The sequence below is a fragment of the Nannobrachium achirus genome (assembly GCF_963921795.1).
Source record: "Nannobrachium achirus genome assembly, chromosome: 5".
Classification (NCBI taxonomy): Eukaryota; Metazoa; Chordata; class Actinopteri; order Myctophiformes; family Myctophidae; genus Nannobrachium; species Nannobrachium achirus.
This window is the reverse complement of record NC_137814.1, coordinates 52,036,522-52,057,839: the sequence shown is the minus strand read 5'-3', so window position 1 is coordinate 52,057,839 and position 21,318 is coordinate 52,036,522. Positions and strand designations below refer to the sequence as shown.

The 21,318-nt window shown below is 43.9% G+C and overlaps 1 pseudogene across 1 annotated transcript in view; it reads right to left on the bottom strand.

Moving 5' to 3' along the window:
- The window catches only part of LOC308286100 (double-stranded RNA-specific editase B2-like), a 39,775-nt pseudogene extending 20,230 nt beyond the window's left edge, over positions 1–19,545 (bottom strand). Inside the window, exons 1-5 of the transcript in view lie at positions 19,533–19,545; positions 15,725–15,811; positions 14,097–15,052; positions 5,477–5,597; positions 248–416 (exon numbers count right to left, since the gene is read on the bottom strand). The product of the transcript in view is annotated as a double-stranded RNA-specific editase B2-like (transcript). The remainder of the gene's footprint in view (positions 1–247; positions 417–5,476; positions 5,598–14,096; positions 15,053–15,724; positions 15,812–19,532) is intronic.
- Positions 19,546–21,318: the final 1,773 nt, after the last annotated feature.

Below are 21,318 nucleotides of genomic sequence, written 5' to 3'. Positions count from 1 at the left end.
GCATTGCCACATTGGCAATGATGCCTGACGGCGTCGCCGGTTCCATTCCCGATCCGGACGACCTTTGCAGCATGTCACTTCCCATCTCTCCCCCCATTTCCTTTCAGTCTACTGTCCTATCAAATAAAGGCATAAAAGCCCAAAAAACTAATCTTTAAAAAAAGAAAAAATATAATAAAAAGTCACTAAAATGTAAGCAAGCTAAACAGTCATCTCTATTAATAGCCAGCCTGTCTTCAGGCCTTACCGGAGAGCCAGTTCCAGCTGAGAGTAGAGGAATCGAACCAACGCCCTCCGGGCGATGACCTCGGCGTGGCAGTCGTTGAGCGTCGAACCGTGGTGGCTGACGGCGTCACCACTCAGACACCTGGTCCCCGAACCCAGAGCCACAACCTGGGCCTCATGCAGGTCAAAACCTGCCCCCAGCAGGGAGGGAGGGAGGGAGGGAGGGATTGAGATGAAGGGAGGGCAGGAGAGAGGGAGGGGAGAGAAGGAAGGAACAGGTGGAAGAGTAGGAAGAAAGGGAAGGAAGTAGATAGGGCAGGGAGGGGAGGGGGAGGAATATAGTGGATGAGGGAAAAATGGGAGAAAGATGTGTTTCAGGGAGGGGAGGAGAGGGGGATAGAGTGGAGGGAGGTGTAGAGATGAGGTGAGGGAGGGAGGGAGGATAGAAGTGACAGAGAAAGTAGAGGAAAAGTCCCATTAGATTTTTACCAGTGTTGTACACCAGTGGTTCTCAACCTTTTCAGGCCACGACCCCCAAAATAATCATATTTTAACTGGGGACCCCCCCCCCCACCCTGACGAGCACTAAGAGTTGAGGAATTACATTTTGTATATCACGGTTCTATTGTGAAAATAGCAGATCTACATGCTCACAACAACGCCTCGCAATTTCTGCCTCTAATATTTGACAATTTGGCCAATGTTTAATTTGACAAGTCCTTAAAATGTCGCTTTAGAAATGTGCAGATGCCCTCTATACACTTAAACTTTATGTTGGTTTGTTAACTGTTGAGTGAGAAAACAATGTTGCACATTAAAGGAGTAGTTCACCCCCAAAATTCAATTCCTATTGATTGCTGACGCCATGGAGACTTGAGTCCAATAATTGTGGGCTCGCCAGTACCTGGCGAGCACACTTTAGATATTGTCATTATTTATTTATTTATTTATCTAGTAAGTAGACGGGATTTTCGGTTCCTTTCTACTCCTACATACTTAGTGAGAAAATGAAAATAAAAACATCAATGTGTTCAGTTTACAGTGGCGACGTGTGCTATTACTTTTTACAGCAATCGGCCAAATGGTGGCGCTGCAGGAAGCCTTCGAAAGTGCGAACTTTGAACAGGTATAGCTCATGCTGTGTTATACATACAGCCATGAAACCTGTATACACTTATGCGTCTCCTCATGCCGAACAACTTTTACCCTCTAACTTTTGACCTCTGACCTTTAGGTCTCCCACAATTCGGAATTATATGAAAAACAGTAAAAATCTATCTCCTCCTGGGATTTTCGCGTCAAGTGCACAAAACTTTTTTCACATGAACTTTGAACCTATATCTACACAGGCTATGTGGTGAGAAGTTTGTACGGTCAATAATGATTTTTTAATAATTCAATAAATATTGCGGTTTTATGCAAATTATTCTTCTGCCTCTAAATCATGCATGCAAAGTTACACGTTCATGGCATTTGGCAAAGATGTGGAGGGTTAGTCAAAGTATCACTGAAACCAATTTTATTCCAATCGGCCAAAGGGGGGCGCTATACAAAGCGTTTGAAAATTCAAACTTCAAACGGGCATAAGTCATGACTCGTTTCGTTTGAAGACATGCAACTTGTTACACGCGTGCTTTGACTCAAGCGGAAGACATCTGTGTCGTTGTTAAGTAAGCTCCGCCCTTCGATTTTCCGCCACTTTGAGCAGTTTGTAAAACGCGTAAACCCGCTTTTATTCTGGAATTTTCGCGTCACATGCACAAAACATTTTTTTACATGAACTTTGGACCGATATCTAAAGATCTGTCAGATCGGATTTCTTTAACATTGAAACATGCTTTTTTAAATAATTCAAACAATATTGCATTTTTATGCAAATTATTCTTCTGCCTCTAAAACATACAAGCAAAGTCACATTTTCATGACAAAATAGTGTAGAGGGTTAGTTCAAATATCACTGAAACCAATCTTACCCCAAATGGCCAAAGGGGGGCGCTATATAATTTTGAGCAGTTTGTAAAACGCTTAAACCCGTTTTTATTCTAGGATTTTTTTTGCAATTTGCATGAAACATTCTACACGCAATCTAAGGACCTTTATCTAACATGCCTATGAAGTGCACACACAAAAAAATTATAAAATAATAATAATAAATATAGCTGCAAGCAGCGATAAAGTGTCCAAAGCCAAAAACACCTCAAATCATGAACACAGCCTGGGATGTGCGTGAAATCTTGCAAGCACATTCCCAATAGGTCAAGGAACAGATACCAACCTTCTCACATTGGCCTGTTATAGCGCCACCAGCGGGTCAACTTTTGCACAACACATTTTTGGAACAAAATGGACCAATCTTTGACGTCAGTAACGTCAAAGAGAGCACTGCCTGCGATCTTGACATTTTGTGCTTTTATAGCCATTGTTTTCCGGCTTGAAGCGAGCCCACAATTGTTTCGAAGGAACAATATTTTTCTAGTATTTTTTTGTAATAGTCGAATTCCTAAGACAAAAATTTAATTATAGTAAATTTATCCCATTGATTCTGGATGGAGACCCAAATACATTTGTGTCCCCATCCGGAATCAATGGAGGTAAATGTATTATAATAAAAAGGTTGTCTTAGGAATGCTACAAAAATCAAAAAATATTATTGAACTCAAGTCTCCATGGCGTGAGTAATCAATTTTGAGGGTGAACTACTCCTTTAAGCTAATCATCATCTGGGGACCCCTCAAAATAATTTGGGGACCCAGGGTCGTGACACACACTCACAGGTTGAGAACCACTGTTGTACACAAGCATACTAAAACCGCGTACTAACAACTATATGCCGTGTTAATTTAACTGAGTTTATACTCACAGAGTTAAATTGGACAATTTGGGTTAATGGAAAGAACACACTGATGACATTGATTTTCACACCATAACATCGTGTCGTCTGAGAATGGAATACGGGAAACAGACTGTCTGAGAGGCTCTGATGAATAGTGTATGACATAAAACAATGACTAAGGCTGTGAAATATGGTTCTTGTTAACCCATTTAGGCCTAGGATTATTGACTGCTTTAACTGTTGAAAAATAGCAGATATATCTGCTATTTTTGAAAAAGTCGTAAAAATCTTTGAATATATGTATTTTCAAAGCGAACGTTTTGCATCTCAAATTTTGCATCTGGGTGGTCCCTGGAACTAAATATTTTGAGATGGGGGTCCGTGGCCAAATACATATCATTTTGGGCGTCCTTCACATGAAAAGGTATGAGAACCACTGACATAGTAGTCTCTCAAGAACAGACTAACTGAGCTCCATTTAAGTGAAAAGGACCTTTTCTTTGACGATGGATAGCCAGATTGCTGACATAGAAGCATAGGTTTTTCAAAAAACCTTAGAAGGATTCAAAAGACACTTATAGAATCGGGTCAAAATTCTAATTTTCACGATTTTTCAAAAATAGCAGATCTACAAGCTCGCAGCGCGGCACTCGGTGCCGCGCTGTGAGCTTGTATATCAGCTATTTCTCAATAGTTAAAGCATAAAATAATGAAACACAAATTGTGTACCCGTTCTGAATGGGTTTTAAGTTGCTATGCTGCAATCTCAGCTCATGAAACATTCATGGGCTGTTAGAGATGTCTGTCTCCATGGAGCCTTTGAGCCACTTTGCCACTCTGATGTAAAATCGTACAAAGTTTGTTCGTTTTTATTTCTTTATCTCCTAACAACAACCAACAAACCACTGTATCAAAACCCAAATCGAACGTCCCCTTAGTGAACAAATTGTCGTGATTGAAATGGCAGCGATTATAAAACGCTGTAGATTTCCGCTTGTATTCTTTTCCCTGCCGCCGGCGTTCTACTGTCCTGGAGCCCATGTGAAAAGCGCCACATAACTTTGTTTGATTCGATGGTGCAACTGCCTCCTGCTCAGTGTTGTACCCGAACGCGTTCAAAGAACGATCGTTCATGAACACGTTCATATTTTGGGCGAACGTGAACTGAACGTAATTGTTTTCGCTTGATGAACGATATTGTCGAACGCGGTCATTCTGACGCCCGTGAACGACGTTCGTCGGCGTTCGTCGGCCGTTCATGCGGCGGTCCGCGCCTCCGCGGTCATCTGTCCTCTGCTCCTCTCGTCTCTCTTTTCATTTACATGCTCCAATAGTAGGCACTGCACGCAGCAGCACGCAGCAGTGCCTACTGCATCTCGTGAACGTTCCGATATGCCGTGCTGTCTGCACTCTGCTTCTGCACTGTGAATCTCCTCCTCGTCTCGCAAGCCTGACTGACTATACTTTGTCCTATGTGTGTTGCACGGCGAAAATAGCTGATCTGCAAGCTCACAACGCGTCGCATCCACGAGACAACGTGAGCTTGTAGATCAGCTATTTTAACCAACGCGGAAACATGCTGTGCACGGTTTAGAAACGTCTGCCTTCTAGTGGGGTTCCTTGTACATGTAATTTTTTGGTTTTTTTCTAGTGGGGTTCCTTGTACATGTAATTTTTTGTTTTCATTTCAAATGTGTGTTAAAGTTTCTTTCACTTCCAATTTGTAGATTATGGTTTATAGAACAATTTTGGTTAGAGTGTCAAGACAGTAGATTGAAGAAAAATATATGTTTTGCCCTATTTCCAAAATGACCAAAATCGGAATTGTGTTTTTTGAACAATGTCTTAGTTTTCCCACAACTGCTGTGTAATATATATATTTTTTTATTGCTATATCAAGTCAATACTGTGTGGGGAATCAATTGGAGTCAAATATTTGTTTTGAATATTATGATATTTCACACAATGAGACAATAACATGGTTATTACATTCAGCCCTTCACAATAAGGGTGCAGGAAGACTGGGAACTAGGCAGTGGGCACATAAATATTGTGGGCACCTCAATGTTAAGTTGGATGAAATTATTGCTGTGTGTGGTTCTATATGGGCTGAGTCAATAATTTTGACAAATAATAGCATGCAGCAACGTCTAAACATTTATATATATATAGACCTTTATATATTTTTTTTTTCCTTTTTTTCCTAAAAAAGAACTATGTAGTTCATTTTGGGGAACCATGAACTTTAGTTCATAATGGGGAATTATGAACTAAAAATGAACTAGTTCATTTTTGAAGTTCTGAACTTGAACTTGAACTAGTTCGTTTTTAAAGTGAACTTTCCCAACACTGCTCCTGCTGCAGTGAAACATTTGCCTCTGGCATTAAAAGTCAATGGGACATGTCCGCTGTACCCACCTCTGGTCATTACGATCCCTGCCAGCACCTTGTGATGACGGCCTTGCGAGGCAGCGCAGCGACTGTCCGTCAGCTGTCTGTGTTTGTCTCTCACCAGGTGGAAGATTGCCTCTGCAAAGCCCTGCAGGAGAACGGATGAATAGATGGATAGCATTGTGCTGCTGTTGGGACCAAGAACAAGACTTTTAAGTTTAAAGAGGCGGTGCCATAGTTTTGTACTTTTTCTGGTTTTCATGTGTCTAGGAGGTTGACAGTACTTCATTAGACCCCCTGGTGTGGTTGTTATGAGCAATTATGTATTGCCTTTCTATTTGGGTTTTAGCTGTAGGCTGCCACCTTGTGGGGTCAAACGTGCCGGGCCAAAAACACAGATACTTATTACATCACAGAATCAACCCCTCCCCTAATTACCATTCACCCAACATACGTGGGTGTGGCTAACTTCAGCTGGGTCATCACCCACCATGACAACCATGCATACCAACTGGTGGGTGTGGCCACATAAAAACATCAATTTAACTTTTTCTGTACACTTTTTTGGAAAAAATCTTCCTCCTAGTATAATCATAATAGTAGATAATCATGTTTTAGAGGGGGAAAAAATCATGGCACCGCCTCTTTAAAAGCCCAACTAGCGCCCCCCCTAGAGGCTGTGATGCTCTGAGTTACAGTTTACACCCAACCAGGCCAATGTCTGTTGAACCTTTTACCTGAAAAGCTTTAGAGCAGGGGTCTTCAACGTTTACAGGCCAAGGACCCCTTAGTTGAGAGAGAGATGAAGCAGAGACCCCCACAACCTTTCATAAAGTCCATACAGTTTCATTGTTTCAGCAAAATCATCAGTGTATTTTGGATTCATGTCAATTTGTGTTTTCAGATATTTAACCACTTGAACTGTCACTAGGACTACTTAACAAAGTTGACTTTTCACTATGTAGTCTGCTCTCTTTCCCCTCTACACCAAACCTCTTTCCAAAAAATAGCCGATCTACAAGCTCACAACGCCTCGCGCTGCGAGGCGTTGTGAGCTTGTAGATCTGCTATTTTTGGCTAAAGCTCTCAGAATAAGGATGCTAGGGTTCAAGTGGTTAATATAAAAAAGGAGAACAAAGTTTCTATCACACAAAGATTTGGAGGACCCCCTGTAGTAACTCTGAGGACCCCCTAGGGGTCCCGGGCCCCCTGTTGAAGACCCTTGCTTTAAAGTGAAATAGTAAGTTGCGGTGACATAATATAAGTGAACACATACAGTATAGCGCCACACCTAGCCCAAATGGCCAAGGGGTGGCACAAGAGGAAAGGGTATGGGGGTAACAAAATCAGTAGGGTTCATATAACAAAGCCAACAGTTTTCTTTCAATCTTGTTTGGGACCACAGTGTTTTGTACTAAAATAACTCACTTTGACTTGGGTTTTTCCAATACCTAAAGCTAAGGGAGACCGAGGTTTCTCTGCTTTTCAATTTTTTATGGATTTATTTCTTATGCCTCTGACCAAAACCCTCAAAATCTCAAAACCCTTCTCTACATGTCTCCAGTAATGCACATATGCTGTCATAACAGACCTGGACCAACAGTATACCGCACTGCAGTCAGAGTCTGTGTGTGACAGGCTGTCGATGACTGTCATGGAGTTCTCTCCTCTGCCTGAACTCCCTCCGAGATTATGAGGAGCTGGACCCAGTGTCCTTCCTCATATTCCCTGGGCCTGGCATTCTTTGGCAGACGCTGTCACGGGCGGCACACCAAATTCTGGGCCCTGGGTACAACAAGGATTCACTGCGGGCCCCCCATGAATGTTAACTATTGAAAAATAGCGGATATACAAGCTCGCAGCGCGGCACTCGGTGCCGCGCTGCGAGCTTGTATATCCGCTATTTTTGAAAAGATGTGTGCAAGAAACCTATGTTTCCATGTCAGTGGTGCTCAAACTTTTTCATGTGAAGGACCCCCAAGAAGATATGTATTTGGCCACAGACCCCCATCTCAAAATATTTAGTTCCAGGGACCCCCCAGAAGCAAAATTTGAGTTACAAATGTTCGCTTAAAAAATACATATATTCAAAAATGTTCACACATTTTCACGACTTTTCAAAAGTGCAGCACTGCAAGCTTGTATATCTGCTATTTTTCAATAGCTAAAGTTACTAGGGCCCCCTCCACCTTGGGCCCTAGTAACTCAGTCCCACTCCCCCCCCTTGTGACGCCCCTGGACGATGTCACTCGAAGGGTGTCACTCTCGAGCAATCATGAGTTTCCATTGTTATAGAGTTGTATTCCCTAATGAAACACAATGGCAATATCTACAGTATATCTGGATATAGCCATGGACATGGGTATTATATTCTTTTCAAAGTGGAAAAAAGGTGGGCTGTCCACACCGGTTCTTTTCTTATCCTTCATCAAAACAGGCAGCAGGGAAGCTTTGAGGGAGACGGCATAGGGGAGAAGTCACAGCAGCCATCCATAATAATGTGTCTGTCAAACTGTCCAACTCCTCCACTAATGTGGGTGGAGAGACGGGTAATATTTGATGCCCATGGATATTGCAGGTTCAAGGGCCAGTCTCCCTCGATATCTCCGCCAATTTCGGACTGAATAAATGTGTAGATATGCTGCTCGGTATACGAGCATGAACACAAAAGCAATGTATTATTATGAGCAGAAATAGCAGGGGCGATTGGCTCTGCCCTATTTTCAGAGGTTCCATGTTTAGTACAGCCCAATGGGGTAGGTTGTGGGTTCTCGTCCCTCGGAGTCTGTATTGCTTGATGGCGTCCAGGCCCTGTGACTGTCCCTTGTGACAGCATAGCACTAACACTGATTCCCGCTGGGACTGTACTGTACTTAAAGGAATACTCCACTGTCAAATGTGTGATTGTTTTGTTAATTTGAACAATGAACATAGTACATCAATTTCAGGTAGTAGGAAACTTTAAATAATATTTTCCATGGGCATAAACATGCCTCTTCTGCCTAATACAGAGAAATATGAATCTGACCCCCCCTATATCTTCTTATCGGTTGAATTTGTATTAGTTTATTTTATGCTACTCTTTTATTAGCATCCTCTTATATTCCTATATCACTGATGGACTTAACAGCAGCTGTATTGATCATTACTCCTACCAATAAAGACATGGAGAAATAAGGTTGAAAAAAAACGTACATCTTACACCACAGGTATACTGTAGTGCTTATGCCTAATTTATACTCTGCCGTGTGACTAGGTCGGGGGTCAGCAACCCGCGGCTCTTTAGCGCCGCCCTAGTGGCTCCCTGGAGCTTATTCAAAAATGTATGAAAATGGAAAAAGTATATATATAAAATATATTTTTTGTTTTAATCTGTTTCTGTAGGAGGACAGACATGACACAAACATTCTTACCGTTTTCCAATGCTGTAAAAATGTGTAGAATAAATATTAAATTTCAATATTCTCTCCAGGATGCACTGCAGGGAAAATCAACATTTAATCATGAATGCTCATTATGTATTTGTAGCCTACTTAGTCATTTTGTAGGCTAATATAGCTAATATAGACACTTACAGCATGTGTTGCCTTCATTATAAGGCTAATATAAGGCTTTACATTTTTCGCAGCTCCAGACAGATTCGTTTTAAGTTTTTTTGGTCCAATATGGCTCTTTCAACATTTTGGGTTGCCGACCCCTGGACTAGGTAGGTATACATCAGGCTTTAGGCTACAGGCATTCACCCATGTTGGGGAGGAAGCTGACAGAACATGCGATGCTACCTGGAAGGCGATGATGGCACACAAGGTCACGTGTAATGAGCGTGTTAAACAATTATCAGTCCAATTAATATGCTCTTCACACCCGCCTCCTCGCTTGGTCTGCGTCTCCTTGGGCCGGCTCCCGCTTCTCCTTGATTCCCCCTAATGTGCTGTAATAATGTTCATTAATGCGTCACAGTGGCTGATAGACACTTCAAATTGGAGTATGGGTGCATGGGATTGGAGGGGGGTGGGATGTGTGTGTGTGTGTGGGGGGGGGGGGCTAATGCTAAGTGATCAGCAGAAGAGTGAGCCGTGAGATAACTGATACGCAGGAATCTGAAAAGGGCACGTGCAAACATTGGCATCAAAGGGGGCTTGAGCCTCTCCAGACCATGAATGCCGTTGTTTGTTTTTTTTGTTTTTTTTTAAGATTTGTTTTTTGGCTTTTTTATGCCTTTATTCGATAGGACAGTAGAGTAGACCATGAATGCCGTTTTCACTATGGTGAAAGAAATGCAAATGCCCCTCTTTCCATGCCATACCTGAAGGCAGAATTCAAGAGAATTGCCTTGTCCAAACTCTCCTGAACTTGAAACGCAGCATCTTATGTTGAAAGAATTGCCCTTTCTGTGTAGAAATACATGCCTTTACGCCACATCTCCAGTATTCACTTGATTATGCTTAGTTCAGTGTGGTATAACGCACTGAAAATATTACGCCACATCTCCAGTATTCACTTGATTATGCTTAGTTCAGTGTGGTATAACGCACCGAAAATAGCCGACCTCCAAGCTCACAACGCGCCGCGCTGCGACACGTTGTGAGCTTGGAGGTCGGCTATTTTCTGAAATTTCAGCCCCTGCCTCTCTAACATTCTCTGCACGTCCCTGATGTGAAAGGAAAAAGAGAGCTATTATGACAGACAGAGGGGGACGCCTTCATGTATCTGAAAAGCGGAAGCCTACACCGATGTTACAAAGTAAATACAGCCCTTTCATTTGTTGTAGTTCTGTCACTTTTATTAGTATCTGCCATATGTTGCTGTTCCATTCCCCTTTTCTCGACCTTGCACTTTATAAAAGACGTCGCTTTCAATGTTGGTAATTAGCAAGTTATGCAGACAAATGAATTAGCTGCGTTAAGAATGACTTGACCAATAAGAAGAAAAGTGCTTTTTCATCGCTAGATTTTTTACTTTTCAACTGATACTTAACTTTTGCACTCTTCATCAGGCATTTCATCCATTTCTTGAAGTCACAGTCCTAGAATGTGCAGCCTGTGATTGTCATGTGAGGATGCAGACATAAATACATCCTTGACTCACGAAATAGACAGACTGACAGACAGACAGACTTATAGCTGTCCTGATAACTAGGCTAAAACCTAAGGGTGATGAAACCTTTGCAGAGGTATATCTCCCACTCCCTGGATCCATCTCACCTAAAAATACAATGTCAGTGGGGTGCTCAACTGTAAAAAGTTGTTTAAAAACCCACTTGTTCCATATTATATCCTTTAATGTTGTTCTGTTTTTAACGATTTATTCGTTATCATTTCTATTCATGTCATGTTTTTGTTCATTGTACGGCACCTCACGACAACTTTGTAAATACAGTAACCCAATACTCCCTTACTTACTTAGGCTACTAACTCAACTCGCAGACAGGGTATACGCCAACCACCTCTTGCATCATCTCTCACACACCTTGCTATATGCAGAGCTCAACTGTGTCGAGAAAGACTGCTTAAATTCATAATGCGTGACAGCAAGATGCCATGAGGAAGATTCTTTGCGGTCAGAGAGACATTTATGAGGTAGTTCTGGAGCCACGGTTGGGCATGCAGGACAACCATTCACCTCTTGAGCCTCAGGAGGACACAGCGTACCATAGCAGAGTTCCATGGCACACTCCATTAGGTAGCATTGCAGAGCAGGGGCGTCGCAACCAAATTCTGGGCCCTGGGTACAAGGATTCAAATGCGGGCCTCCCATGAATGTTCTTCATAGGGGGAGGGGGTTTAACCCATTTAGACTGGGAACGCATTATTACGCGTTATTTTGTGCTTTAACGATTGAAAAATAGCAGATATACAAGCTCAAATGGAGCGCGCCACCGAGTGCTGCGCTGCGAGCTTGTAGATATTTTGCTATTTCTGATAAAATCGTTTTTGAAAAATTGTGATAAAATGTCTTTGAATATTTCAAATCCTTCTAAGGTTTTTTTCTTTTTAATCTATGTTTCTTTGTCAGTGGTGGAGGGACAGCGAATGCATTTTCCGGCAGCAGCACGTGCCCCGACGTCGCTGGAACTGCCGACAACAGCCGCGGCAATGATTCCTATGCCGCAGAAATGATTCCTATGCCACAGAAATGATTCCTATGCCGCAGAAATGATTCCTATGCCACAGAAATGATTCCTATGCCGCAGAAATGATTCCTATGCCACAGAAATGATTCCTATGCCGCAGAAATGATTCCTATGCCACAGCAATGATTCCTATGCCACAGCAATGATTCCTATGCCACAGCAATGATTCCTATGCCACAGCAATGATTCCTATGCCACAGCAATGATTCCTATGCCACAGCAATGATTCCTATGCCACAGCAATGATTCCTATGCCACAGCAATGGTTCCTATGCCACAGCAATGATTCCTATGCCACAGCAATGATTCCTATGCCACAGCAATGATTCCTATGCCACAGCAATGATTCCTATGCCGCAGCAATTCCTAATCCGTGGCACAGTGTGTGTGGAGGGGGGGTGATAGGTTCGGCAACAGCGGCAGATGCAGCTCTGTTGCCGGTCTGTCCGGTTGTGCCACGGATTAGGTATAATTGCCACGGCATAGGAATCATGATTCCTATGCCGCGGCTGTTGTCGGCACTTCTGGCGACGCCGCTCTCTCTGGGGTGGTGCTCAAACTTTTTCACGTGAACGACCCCTAAAATGATATGAATTTAGCCACGGACCCCCATCTAAAAAATATTTAGTTCCAGGGACCCCACAGAAGCTAAATTTGAGTTACAAATGTTCACTTAAAAAATACATATATTCAAAGATTTGCACACATTTTCACGACTTTTCAAAAGTGCCGCGCTGTGAGCTTGTAGATCTGCTATTTTTCAATAGCTAAAGTATAAAATAATTAAGGCCCCTCCACCTTGGGCCCTAGAAACTCAGTCCAAATCCCCCCCCCCCCCCCCCCCCCCCTTGTGACGCCCCTGTTTGGTAGCATTGCCAGCACCTCAGACACATTTATCCAGACCATTTAGAGGGCTGGATGACCGTGCTGAAGCTGTACCAGTCAGGGCAAATTCAATGACCCCATTCAAAGCCAGTATGCTGGGAGGCTACACTGGCAGATGAGGTCAAATAATGAGGTGAAATGTGTTTTTACATTTCAAATCAGTGTCTTTGTTTCCTTTTTTGGTTTGGTACTTATTTGGTTCCTGCCTTGGATTTTCTCAATCGTTTCATTTATTTTGTTTTATAATTTAATGTTTCATCACCCACACTGAGCATTTTTCGGGCTATTAGATATCTAAAATACATCAAATCGGCTAGGCTAAAATTGGGTTATCTAGTCTCTGCGTGTCTGTCTGTCTGTGTGTCTGTAATCCGCGTATCTCGAGAACCGTTCGTCCCACCGGCTTCAGATTCGGCACGCGCGTTCCCCGCCGCGGCACGGAGTGCAGTGCCGGGTCTCGACCCGACCTGACGCGCGGTTTTCCCGAACCGGCGCGAAACGTTCGGAATCTCCTTATGCAGGGTTGATTGTTGACATCAGGCTGTTCCGGAGGAAATCGGCGAAAGCTCTGACTCATTGTGACATCACTTCATAAAAGGCTCTGACATCACGTACGCCACATGAGTCAACAAAAAATCTCTGTGAGTGTGTATGTATGTATGTAAGTAATCCGCGTATCTCGAGAACCGTTCGTCCCACGGGCACGCGCGTTCTCCATATATGGGCATAAAATGAATGCCCCCATATATGGGCATAAAATGGATTGCAGACAGACAGATACAGATATCTCCATATATGGACATAAATGGACAGAGGCAAACAGATGGTCAAAGATCTCCATATATGGGCATAAAATGGACGCAGACAGACAGATACAGATATCTCCATATATGGGCATAAATGGACACAGGCAAACAGATGTTCAAAACGGGTCCTATGACAACAGGTATAATGAGGTTTGCATTAAAGGGGGAACCGGCACTGTGTCTGCAACACAGTTGGAGGCACAGACAGATACTCCATATATGGGCATAAAATGGACGCAGATAGACAGATATCTCCATATATGGGCATAAAATGGACCCAGAACTATAACTGCAGTGATCTCCATATATGGACATAAAATGGACGCCGACAGACAGACAGACAGATACAGATATCTCCATATATGGGCATAAATGGACACAGGCAGACAGATGGTCAAAACGGGTCCTATGAAAACAGGTATAATGGGGTTTGCATTAAAGGGCGGGGCATTCATTCCCTATTTACATTGTTCCGAGTTGGCCAGGTCGCCGACTAGACGAAGGGCGGCCCAGCTTCTAGTAACTTATAACTGGTCTAAAAGTGAATGTTTTTTCAAAGTCTAGGCGTAGCTTAGACGTTGAAACAATGTCACGTCAACGGCTACATATAGATGGGCTATATATGAACGCTTGAAACAGCTAATCAACGTTTAAGCTAAGCCTAGACGCCGAAAAGACGTTCACTTTTAGACCGTTTTCACGTTGTAACACGGTTTTAGACGGACGTCTAATTAGCTGACTATGGCTCACTGGGTTGTGAGGAAAACATGCATGCTTTACAACTGACCCACATAATGGCTCCTTAAAGATGGGACCTGCTCACCTGAGGCAGCTGGCTTTTGTCTCTGCCGGTACTGTGGCCCAGTAGCCTCCTGTCCATCCCCAGGCTGATGTGGTAGAGAGCCTGCAGTGCCGCGGCGGCCGCCTGGGCCTTAGCCAGCATTTTACTGTGGCCAGAACCCTCAAATATCTGCCCCAGCACCCGAACCACCATCACAAAACTCCGCGCCGGCCGGCCCTGCAGCCTCTCCGTCAGGCAGACGTACCTGAGCCCCGGGTGCAGTTTGTTCAGCAGCGCCGCCGGACCGAGCTGCTCCGAAAGCGAAGCGCCGACCAGGTGTCTCTTTAAACCGGTCGACGACAGCAAGTCTAACTTGAGACGCACGAGTTGTCCACGTTTACACACGCCTGAGATCAGCTCTGTCCTCCCCGGCTTGAGGTGCACGAGGTCACGCTTTTCACGCAAGGGCGGCTCGAATTCCTTGAGGAACGCGCCGGGGACGTCCAGTCTGTCCGCCGTGAAGTCCACGGCGTGACCGCCGGCGAAGCTTCCCATGGCGAGGTGAGCCTGGGAGGCGTTGGGGAACTGGACGAAGGAGCGCAGAGCCAGCTCCGCCGCCCTCAACTTGGCCTGTTTCTTGGTGGTCCCGCGGCCCTCGAACCGGAGCCCCGTTCACCTCCACGCCGATGGCAAACACGGGCGCGTGCAGCGGGCCGGTCTTGGAGGTGAGCTCGTAGCGCAGGCCAGGCCGCAGCTCGTTCAGCTGGACCAGGGCGTTCTTCTGGCCGACGGCCCACGCCGTCCTCTTGCAGGCTCTCTTGGGTTGGTTCTGGTCGAGCAGCCTGTCTTTCCCGTCCACCAGTGGCTGCTTCTTCTCTTCAGCGCTCTCGTCCCACCCTTGGGGAGGTTCGTGCAGAAGCATCCCGCTAGGTGATGTATGGCTGGTACCTCAGGGTCCACCTGGATTCTGTTCTCTTTTACCTCCACACCACTGGGACCTGGCAAAATATATATATGACATGTTCTGAGCTTCAGCTGATTCCAGGGCACGTGTCTGTCATATGATGAAGTATAAGTCAAGCTTAAAGGACCACTTCACCTCTGGGACAAGTGAGTATCATATATCATATGATGCTTTGTAGCATGATATTGCATCATACAAAGCATCATATGATGCAAAGTAGCATGCTGAAATACTAAAATATCTAAAAACTCAGGATTGTGTTGATCGTGTCCCAAACAACAATAAAATAAGATCTGGTTGTCCCAGAAGTGAAGTGGTCCTTTAAGTGTGAAGGAAAACACTTTTGAGGGTAGTGACAATCCTCCCAGAAACACTCACTCCTATAGATTGGCAAGCACTAGAATTTAACATGATCAGAATTAATACATGCAGTATATGATGCTGGCATTTGATGGCTTGAAAACATAACAATTGTATGAGCTCATTTTATTTTCTCTTGTTTATTTTCTTTTGAATTATTTTGTGTATTCTGCCTCATGTTTGTGCAGCACTTGGTGACTCATGTCTAGAAAGGTGCCGTATAAATAAAGTTATTATTATCATTGGAACACAGGTTAATTGTCCCATTTCCTGAAACCTAACAGTTTCCGCCCGACATCAACAAACAGCCCAGCATATGGGGCCGCGCACACTAAAAGATATTTACCTGAATGGTGTACCTCTTCAGCAGATGTCATTCCCACGTCTCTGTGTCTCACAGGGTTGATGATGGTTGATAAACCGTTGCTTCTCCCTGCAACGGCACCACAGACACCATCTGTTAATTGAGTATCACAAACATCACATTATTAACTAATATATCGTTACTGTCGGGGAGAAACCTCGCATCTCCAAGTTTCACATTTGTGTGTTATTTCGTAAAGTAAAGCCCTGCTTCATATACAAGGCCGTCACACAAAACTAGTGAAAATAGCAGATCTGCAAGCACACAACGCCTCGCGTCGCGAGGCGTTGTGTGCTTGTAGATCGGCTATTTTCACTAGTTTAAATCATTTTAAAACACCTTGCAAGCCGCGGCAGAACCCTCTGAACAGAGGTAGCGCCGAAGAAATAAGCCATTTATTTACAAACATGTTTTAAAAAAACAAAGCCCACATGATAACAACACGTAATGGAGTGCTCGATACAGCGTATACATTCATCCTGCAGAGGTCGGCGATCTTACTTTGGCGAGGCGGAGGGGAGATCAATTCCATTCGTTTACGTGCGGCGAAGCAGGGAAAGGAGCGATAGAGAAGCGGCGCCCGGACATGATTGAGACCGCGATCCACGAACAGAGACAAAGAGCAGCCATGTTGTGTGTCCTTCTTGTCGAGTTTCAACAACATGGAGAGTAGGAGGCCACTCCTAGCCACCCATCCATCCAGAATGTGAGTCAACGGCGCGGCCTGCTGGATACTACGAGCATCACACCCAGTCCCAGAAAATGATTGAGAGAGGATATTAACCGTTTCAGATGGCTCCAAAATGACACAGAGAAGAATGGCCGATGTTTTTTTTTTTTATTATTATCATTTATATCAAAAGTCCGGGAATAGACGTGTGGCTGATTGGACCAAGTAGGAAGTCCGAGGGAGTACGGCCAGGCTTAGAAGGTGTTAAAGATGATGAATACAAAACTAACAGTTTTGGACATACAAGGTTTCCACCCGACAACGACGATAGACTGAACTGATATTTCCATGCTGTACATAAAACAAAAATCTAAAAAACCGGCCCGTACCGAAATTGCCATACAGAGTGACGCTTCCACCGCATAGTTTTATACTCGTCAACCGTAAAAGTAATGAGATGGACTCGAGGTAAACACGTTTATGGCAATAATACAATAATACAAACATAACAACATGTGAAGCCAGGAAGGGGGAAGTGCGAGGCCATTACAGTGCTCTCCGAAGGGAAGGGAGAGGGAAAACAAACACCGAGGCGGCTCGGAGTGAGCTGGGGGTAATTGAAAGGTACGAGTGATAAGAGCCAAGGATTTCAAACAGGGGAGATCTAGGAGCCTGATTAGAATAGCCGGAGACTTCTCTTGAATTCAGCACTCCCATCATTACATTTTTGTGTGGCGAACTGCAATAGTTTGAGAGGATTTTTGATGAGAGGTAAGACATAAGAAGAAGAAGAAGAAAGGTTGGGGAGACAGCGGGTGAACACAGGAGGAACCCAGAGTTTGGAATTTAATACGGAGGAGGAGCTGCAGGGGCTTCAGGCAACCAACGCGGCGTGATCATTTTTATTGTCACATTTCTGTCACGTGACGGGATGCAGTGGTTCACAGGGTCCGGGGAACTGGCGAGAGGTGGAAAGGATTGGAGAAGCCAAAGTGTTCTCCCTGTGGTGTAGCTTTGAAGAGTAAATGATTATACCATAATGATAATGATAATTAATCATCTTTTTATAATTATGATGAGGAAAGTAGTTTGACTTTTACGTATTTGTGACAATGACAAAAGATCTGTAATTATGTTTTGATGATCCCTCCCGTCTTTGTTATTTCTTACAACAGGTTGTACATGTAGATAGAGATACCCTTTCTTAATAAAACTAAGCGTCTCACTCTAAGAACGATATTCTGCATTTAAAACAACATAGCTCACAAATGTGACATAATGCGCTACAGGGTCTCAGCCCGGATGAGCCGGAGAAACTAATCTTCTCCCTTTCTTTTCTCCATTATTCATGTTGAGTCTTGGCTTCAGGAGATATGCGGTGCTTCAGCATTGACAATTTAACGGATTGCCCCGCACACATGTGGGGCAATCTGGGTTAGTGTAAGCCCCTGAACCAATGGCCCCAATTCCCCTTAGATTTATCTGATACCTCGCAGCTATTTAGTGACATTCATTTGGTACGGTGGAGAAGTGGAGCAGGTGAGAGTGCTCTGGTACCTGATGCCTGTAGTAGTCAGCCATAGATGCCACAGTCAGCTCTACCATGTAGAACGGAATTAAACAGCACTGTGCAGTAGTGGCTGTGTGCACGTCAGTAATAGGTTCTTGCTTCACCTACTACTACTGCTAATGATGACTATACTGAAATTACATGTTGAGGCCACGCTCCTTAAATGGTAAATGGTGCATTTATATGGCGCCTTTATCCAAGCCGCTATACATAGATTGTGCATTACATTCACATATTCAGAAACACATTCATACACGGATGGCGGAGGAAACCATGCAACCAACCTGCTCAACGGGAGCAACTAGGGGTTCAGAGTCTTGCTCAAGGACTCTTCGAACACTAACTCTGGGGGAGCCCAGGATCGAACGTTCATTATCATTGCATTAAAAGGGATCATTGCACATGGAACGACTAATTAATGGAAAGAGCAGCATTTTGGTACATTCACACTATGTTGTGTTCTCTTTGCTAAATCCAAACATGTACTGTAATGGGACGTGGAATGTGGTTTCTCTTGAGATATGTGTGACCTATGGACAGACACACAGATGTACAGAGATTGTACACGCATTTGTAGTAGGATAGGCTACTTGGTACTGTGATACACTATACCATGTGCGAAATAAAATACAATGAAATTAATCTGTTACACACTACTTTATATACGAGTTCTCTGAGGGACTTTCTAGTTTTGTGTCCAAGAATCTCAATACTGTCCGTAACTGTACACTGATCCATTTTAGAAGCCATTTCTGTCTTTTCAATTTTCGCCAAAAGACAATTTACCTACTGAATCAAACATTCTTCCCCAAATCCTCTTCCTGCAATAGTTTGGTGTGGCAGAACTTTTAACGCCTCTCTGTCTGTATGAAAGGTGCCAATTATAATATAATAGGGGGCACTGCATGTGATAATGAACAGTTGCACACTAAACTATTACGCATTAACCTTGCACCTCGCAGTTATATTAGGCGTGCAAGGCTATTAAGCGGTGGGCTGGTGTATGGGCGAGGGCCGGGCGGTGGCGATGTAAATGTAATGAAGTGATTCCTTGGCTTTTTGTGAAGGTGACAGGTAGAGGTTGGTGGAGGAGGAGGGAATGTCCCGATGGAGCGCATCATCTCTGCTTAATGAGGCTGTTTATTTTAGGATGAAAAAGAAATAGTAATGGTGTTTGACTTCAGGTTTCATCACCATAACCCCTGATTTCTCTCCTCTCTCTCCGCCATTTACAGCTTTCTGTTTGTGCTCGCTCCGCGCGCACCTCCTACATGCACTCCGACTCATTATTTCCCATTCTCTCCACCACAGGACTCGTTCACAAATGTGCACACATACTGTACAGTACAAATCCATAACCACTTGCTCCCGCACCCGCACACACGCACAAGCGAGCGCACAGTTGCGTGCGTGCGTGCACACACACACACGCGCGCGCGCGTGCGTGCGCACACACACACACACACACACACATTCTTCCTTCCTCTTTGTGTTCAGAGTAAGTACAGGTTAATAAGGAATGCAACCTGACAATGTCTCTGCTAATGTACCTGTCAGCTTCATGTCGCTCGCACAAATTCTGGAAAATGTAAAGTAGGACTCCATTGTAACCACTGTTAGGCACACTGCAGTTATTATCATTTAAAAAGGTGCAGGTTTCAGGCATTCCATACGTACCTTTTTCATATTTTACCCAGCTGTCGAGTTATACTCAACAGGTTTTAACGCCTTTGTTCCGGTGAGGCTTTTGTTACTGATGTGGCAGCGCCTTTGCCATCTGCTGCCTCCCACACCGCGTAGCGTTTAAGCAGGAGCTGCCCCGCTTGCCTTTAAACCCTGGCAGGTATTGTGCCATGCTCTAACGACTGAGTTGAGCTTAATTATGAGCCTCTCCGTCACACAACACAGTGTCGCTTTACCAGTAAGAAGTGACTTTGTCAGCAAGCCACACGTATAGTACTAAGCAGAGTGACTTATAGGCTCTAGACACGGAATCGAACCTCCAACCCTGACAGTATTGGTGACACGTTCAAGCCTTTGATCGACACTTGCTATGAATGCCATTACGCAGGTTGTTACCTGCACAACTAACGTCTTTATTTTTAATTTTTTACAATTGCTAACAAGCGTATAGCCGATCTACAAACTGAATGTTCAATCCAGAATAGGGACTTTGTTGATTTTATTTGAGTTTATGTTTGGTTAGGCCTAAGTAACGCAGCCTTGGTTGTAAACAGTTATGAGAATTCTCCCCATTACGTACATTTCAAATTGTATTTATGTATGTCTGTTTGGTAAAGAGAATAGATTTAAAAATGTATACCTTAACCTGTGCTTGACAATACAAATGTTTGAAACAATCAGAATAGGGATGCTAGGGCACATGTGGGCGCTTAGCACTTGCAGAATTGACTGTGTTAAATATAGTACCTTCCAGAATTATGAGCATCACCCATCATAAATATGAGCCACACAGGTTGTAAAAAAAAAATTATACGACACCCATAAACAAGCTACTAATAATCATGTTTTATTCAGCTCTGGTTGGTAGCACACATATCCAGGATAAACATCTCTCTGGCAGTTGTGTTCTCCCGACTACAGCTATAGAAATATCTATGGTCATCACAGTTGCTTTACATAACAGTCAATCTGACTGTCATGAGACAAGAAGACAGGAAAGAGGATGAGAGCAGAGGAGAGGAAGGCATGCCTGTTTATCAAACCTCACAAGTCACATTTCTCCATCCAGCCATTGTTAATGATCCTGATTTAATAGAATAATGAAATTAGGCATGGCAGCGGTTGGAAGTGAGAAGCACCCGCTTTCTGTCCAATGTGTGTGTGTGTGTGTGTGTGTGTGTGTGTGTGTGTGTGTGTGTGTGTGTGTGTGTGTGTGTGTGTGTGTGTGTGTGCGTGTGTGTGTGTGTGTGTGTGCGTGTGTGTGTGTGTGTGTGCGCGCGTGTGTGTGTGTGTGTGTGTGGGCTCCTCTGACAGCTGTGGATAATCCCATTTGCTAGGCATAATTAATGGAAAGCGCTCTCATTTGCTTGTAATGCGCGTTGCCTTTCCTCAAGGGCAAAGAAATAGAGACAACTTTTTTGGGGACGGTCTCGTCCCAAACTGCATGTTTTCACAGCGGATTACCTATGTTTTTGGTGCGGCAAAGTAAAAATCCAGGGTGTTCTTTCGACTCAGAGAGTGTGAAAATCGACCCTTAACAGGTCAACACTTAAGGGTCCATTTTTATGAGTGAAATTTGCATTCCAGATTTGTTACGTGTGGGAGTTTTTAATTGCTTGAGCTCCAAGTCTAATTATGTAATTGTTGTAAGAT